This window comes from Panicum virgatum, chromosome 2N (assembly GCF_016808335.1).
Source record: "Panicum virgatum strain AP13 chromosome 2N, P.virgatum_v5, whole genome shotgun sequence".
Classification (NCBI taxonomy): Eukaryota; Viridiplantae; Streptophyta; class Magnoliopsida; order Poales; family Poaceae; genus Panicum; species Panicum virgatum.
The window spans coordinates 49977845-49983935 of record NC_053146.1 but is presented as its reverse complement, the minus strand read 5'-3'; the positions used below and the strand labels follow the sequence as shown (position 1 = coordinate 49983935).

The 6091-nt window shown below is 45.4% G+C and overlaps 1 pseudogene; it reads left to right on the top strand.

Annotated features, from left to right (window-relative positions):
• Positions 1-632: 632 nt before the first annotated feature.
• On the top strand, positions 633-3984 carry LOC120658885 (annotated as a pseudogene).
• Positions 3985-6091: the final 2107 nt, after the last annotated feature.

Here is a 6091-nt window from a genome sequence, read left to right as displayed (position 1 = left end):
AGTCGCTTATCTCTGACTTTAGGTCGTCTACGACGTCGTCTCGTCCATAATTCTCAGATCCCGGACCTGAAAAGAGGAAAAACAGGGGTGCACCCCGGGCGCATGGGTCTCCGCGCACTCCCACGCCTGATACTCACCGTCTGTCCTAGATCTGCGTTCAATGGTTTATGCATTCAATTTCCACGCCTGATACTCACCACTTGTCCTAGATCTGCATTCAATGATTCATGCATCCAATTTCCACATTTGATACTCACCACCTGTCATAGATCTGCATTCAATGGTTTCTGCATCCAATTTCCTCTTCATTGAATATCTGTCTCCATCCACGGACCAACCCCACAGCCTCTGATTGCCCCACATGCATGCTTGATAGGAATCGTCGGATGCGGATCTAGAACAGGTGGCGAGGATCAGAGGCGGGCGCACAAAGACCTCCATTTGAACTGGACGGAATCACAATTTTGATCAAGTTCCTTTTCTTCTCTTCCTTTTCTCTATTGCAGAGGCACACTCTTTTTTTTTTTGAAGTTGAGCACACTCTTGCTTGTTACTGCAAAATACATCTCTATTTATAGCGCTAGCGCGCACGGCAACACAAATCACCAAGCACACAAAGTTAGCTGGCCAGAGCTCCCTGAACACGTAACAACCCAGAGCCGATCGATGAAGTACCCAAGGCTTCTCCTGCTCTGCCTCCCGGCCGTCCTGGTGCTAGCCGCCGCAGCCGACGACGATCCGCCGGCGCAGCGGCCAGGATGCAGATCGAGGTGCGGCGACGTCGACATCCCGTACCCCTTCGGCATCGACGATCAGTGCGCCATCAACCCCTTCTACGTCATCAACTATTCAACTGCACCGTTGTCAACGGCACTGAGAGGCCTCACAACGGGCCGTTCGAGGTGACCAAGATCTCCGTGCCCGATGCTAAAGCTTGGATGAAGATGGGCATCTCATGGCAGTGTGGTCCTGACGACTCGGTGTGGCTTCAAAATTTCACACACTCACCTTTCAGGTTCTCGTACATGGACAACAAAATCGTGGTCGTGGGCTACAACACGCTCGCATATATGAGGAGTGAACCAGTAAGCGATTCACACATTCAATTTATATAACCTTTTTTAAAATGTGTTATAACTTTTGTGTGTGTGTGTGACTTAATTACAATGCAAGTAGATAAACTCCAACACAAGTGATGTCAAATAGTGATACCTCTGTTACATCATTATTTAAAAAAATGAACTTTTCGTTCAATTTTTTATACCTTCATCCAGTACAGCTTTTCAAGTTTTTCTTCTTCGCCTCGTGGCTTCTTGTCCCGGAATACTACAAGGACTAACAACACACTTGTGCACCTAATAATTTTGCAGCATATCGTAGGTTGCTACGCCACATGCTCCGTTGACAGTATCTTACTATTATTAATTGGAGGCTCCTCTGGAGCTTCTACATAAAGCCACCTAGGATCCTAGGTGGACATTTTTAAAAAATAGAAAAATCCTATAAATTTTTATAAAATCAGAAACATCCAGCCATCAATCCAACAACTCTAATTATAACCCCTAATTTTTGAGTAAATTACCCACCTATGCTATTATAAAAATAATACAAATACTCCCCTCCATACATGAATATATGGTGACAAATAAGTATGTTTTAGAATATATGTTTTAGAGGTGTGATACAAATAAGGATGTTTTAGAATATTTATAAAAATAAGTATGTTGATAGTCTAGTACCAAAAAACGGTTCGTGCATCGCTACCGCTGGCTGCTGTGAAGCGGGTGTGCCAGAAGACCTTGGGTATTTTGAAGCCTACTTCAATAAAAACTACAACACTTCTTATGGCTGCGGCTATATTGTCGTGATCGAAAAGAAAGCATTCAGCTATAGCACCACATATGCCTACCAGAGGACAGAGTTCTGGGATGCGTACAAGCACCACCAAGTTCCGGTTGTGATGGACTGGGTAATTACAAGGGACGATGCATGCAGTGTTGCTACAACAACGAAGAACCACAGTTCCTATGCATGTCTTAGTAACGACAGCCACTGTGTCAATCCCACTAATGGCAGAGGCACCCGATGCAAGTGTGATGATGGGTACGAGGGCAATCCCTACATCAAGAACGGATGCACAGGTGCTCCCCTCTCTTCTCTGGAAACAATATACATATTCTGAGCAACAGGCCAGGTCTTAGCCCTTATAATATAATGCCGTTATTTTTGTTTCCTTTGCAGACATCGATGAATGCAGGACAGATCATCCATGTCCGACCGTCGGGAGCGTTTGTCAAAATACACGGGGGCACTTTAACTGCTCATGCCCACCAGGAAAACTAGAAACAAATGGTGTTTGCGTGGCAATAATTCCACCGTCGCCGCCGCCTTCTCCTACCGCTCTAAGTGCTCCTTGGGTGAAGCCTGTCGTAGGTAATGTATCTTTTTTCTATCTGCAAGAATATGAATCCGATCAAGTCATATTGTATTATGTTGCATACTCCCTACAAATTAACAATTTGTGACTATTTCTATCGGTTCACTTTAAAAATCAAACTCTGTTCTCATCACCTAGTTTAAATACACGCATCATATTGATCAGCAAGGTTGGTTAAAACAAAGATAGTGATCAGTGTGGTGAATCATGCAGGCGCAAGTATTGGGTCGTTAGTCTTGGTGATTACAATAACCTATGCATACCTGATCCAAGAAAGAAGAAAGCTACAGCACATCAAACAGAGATACTTTCGACAACACGGGGGTATGCTGTTGTTTGAGGAGATAAAATCAAAACAAGGCATTGCATTTAAAATATTCTCAGAAGCGGATTTGCAAGAAGCCACTGACAAGTTCAATGAAAACCGAGTGTTGGGTCATGGGGGACATGGAACTGTGTACAAGGGTCTTCTATCAGGCAACGTCGAAGTAGCTGTAAAAAGATATGCATGTCCATTGATGAGCAGCACAAGAAAGAATTTGGCAAGGAAATGCTGATCCTCTCTCAGATCAACCACAAGAACATCGTTAAGCTATTTGGCTGCTGCCTCGAAGTGGAGGTTCCCATGCTGGTATACGAGTTCATTCCAAAAGGTACATTGTTCCAACTCATCCATGGCAACCATGGCAGGTAGATTTCCTTGGCTACTCGCATGCAGATCGCCCTTCAGTCTGCTGAGGCACTTGCCTACCTGCACTCGTGGGCATCCCCACCAGTCCTCCATGGAGATGTGAAATCCTCAAACATCCTCATCGATTGTGACGACACGGCGAAAGTATCCGACTTTGGCCCTTCCATCCTAGCACCAACTGATGAATCGCAGTTCGTCACAACTGTACAAGGAACTTGTGGATATCTAGACCCAGAGTACGTGCAGACATGTCAATTGACGGACAAGAGCGACGTGTACAGCTTCGGGGTTGTTCTCCTAGAGCTGCTCACACGCAAAAAGCCCTTCAACCTTGATGGGCCTGAACATCAGAAGAGCCTAGCACTGAGGTTTATTTCTGTGGCAAAGGAGAATAAGCTAGAGGAGATACTGGATGATCAAATCATGAACGACGAAAGCATGGAGGTACTAGAAGAGGTTGCAGAGTTAGCAAAGCAGTGCTTGGAGATGTCCGGCGAGAATAGGCCGTCGATGAGGGAAGTTTCTGAGAGGCTTGATAGGTTGACAAAGTCGATGCAGCATCCATGGGCACAGCAGAACCCCGAGGAGATTGAGTCCTTACTTGGAGAGTCATCCATGGCCAGTTCGGAGGTTATTATCAACACTGGAAACCTAAGCATCGAGAAGGAAGCTGCCAGGGGTCTGCAATGGGGACGTTGACCAACAATTCACCTTCCGACGATCTGAGAGCGTATAATATCACTATATCGCTTGGGGGGACATACATATATCAATAATTTGTCAACTACGTCGATGATGACTTTTATGTATGCGCTACATATCGTCGCTGTCTGTATCGTGCTAAAGATGTGGTGTGCAACAGTGCAAGTAGTTTTTTTGTCGATTGATGTATTTGTCGTATTGATCATTCAGATTTTATCTACTTTTCTACTGTAAATAAATAAATTTGTCTACCTAGGTACTAGTAAATTGGTAAGTGGGACAGATTTTCCGCTGCTCTCTCAAAGACTCGAGTCTCGTGATCTCATCTCATGAACTTCGACTGAACTTTAGACCAGGGCCACTTCAGCCTGCTGCTTTGCTGCTACCACCGGCCCGGCCTAACCACTTGCAGCGGTTTTTTTATTTTTATATTTTTTATTTCTGTTTTTTACAAAAATATATTTTCGAGTTGGAAATTTACAGAAATATACCCCGGCCGCCCCGCTGCCGGGCGGCCGGATCCTGGCCGTCCGGCTGCCGGGCGGCAGGGGCTAATCTGCAAAAAAAGAGGAAACAAAATTGCGGACAGGTCCCTGAGAACCGGCCGCCCGGCAGTTGGGCGGCCGGCATTTTTTTGTTGCAATTTAGCCCTTTTCGCGAAATAATTGAACATATGTGCCCTTTTTGTAACTTTTTGCAGAAATAGACCCTAGGGGTGGGCGCTGTAATATGTGGCGCCGAGATAACACGTCTTGACGCCACAGATCACGGCGACGAGGTGCCACGCACGCACAAGCAATCTAGTGAATCTTCGAACTTGCCTTTAATATTTTCGGACATTTTCAGGGGACTAGAATACTGTGAACCACACATCAAATATAACGGTAAGAATTAAGAACTAAAAATTGCATTACACAATATAAACCATAGGAATTACATCATAATACAACGTTAATGAAATACACATCAAACATGCAGTGGCATGGCAGAACCCGTTGCAACTACGGTAAACAGATTTTGAACTAAGCTAACATGCCTTAGGTAATTTAGAAAAACACAACAAATACAACGATGCAGCATGTGACTAGCAATAGATAGTCCTAGTAGCCGTACCCCCACGTAGCAAACTGTGTTGAGCCTTCTCCGCAGTATCCACCCATTGCAGGTGGTGGTGGTGGTGCCGGAGGGGCAGGGCCCTTCTTCTTGTGACAAGGGCAGTTGCAGTAAGGAATAGTGCATGGTTCATCCTGTGAAGCGGCAGCATTGCTGATATTATCATCTTCGTCGTCTTTGTTACCCTCGCTCAATTCCTCATAATGGTTTACCTTGCATTCCAGATCAAAGATCTTTATCTGGAGGTACTCGATGAACTCCTGAACTGAATCAATTGGTGCAGGATCGACCCATCTGGTAAAACCACAGTTTTCTGGAGCATCTGAAGACTGCAAAATAAATTTCATGTAAGGTATCTCAACGAAGATAAAGAAATAAAACAACAGAGTATTACCCATGTGTGTGGGCATTTGAAGAAACGCCGACCGTCATCCATCCCGTCGGTGCACATCTGCACTAAGCAGTCCTCACCATGTCTGCATTTTGGCCACGGTTCTCTACGGTTATCGTATTGTCGTAGAGGAGTTTCATTGGTAAAATCACTCTTGTGCTGTGGCGGAAACTCAAACACTGGTTCCGGAAAGGAATCAGGTCCAAGAGGCCCCTCCCATATTATGGGGTCTCCCTTTCTTCCCCCTTTTCCTTTCCCAAAACCGTAGTAATTCTTCCCGCTAGACCCACCTCCAGACATTGGGTATACAATGAGCTTTGTTGTTTGAGTGCTGCTGGGAGTTCACAAACTTCGGAGTATTTATAGGCGCACAAAGTTCTGATACCCGGAGTGTGGAGTGTAATTGTACCTAAAAAGCCTACATGACAACACAGTGAAGAGGCTAGCTGACCGAACACTGAAAATGCTAGATTCAATTATCGAACTGACTACTCGATGCATCTCTGTGCATGCAGAGCATGTAAGTGCATGTAGACTCACAGCACTGCATTGCTGCCGCTCGGTCGATCGTGCCTAGATGCCGCCTTCCCCACTACACGCCACAGACCTTCGCTGTAGAATGACAGTTCCGTCGTCCTCGCCCGAGAGACTGCTTTGAATGTGAGCTGGTGTGGTTGCCGTGTTGTCACATCTTTTTGAAATGGTGAAAGGGCACTACTATTGGGATGTCGACTTTTGTCACGTTTGTCTGGGCAAA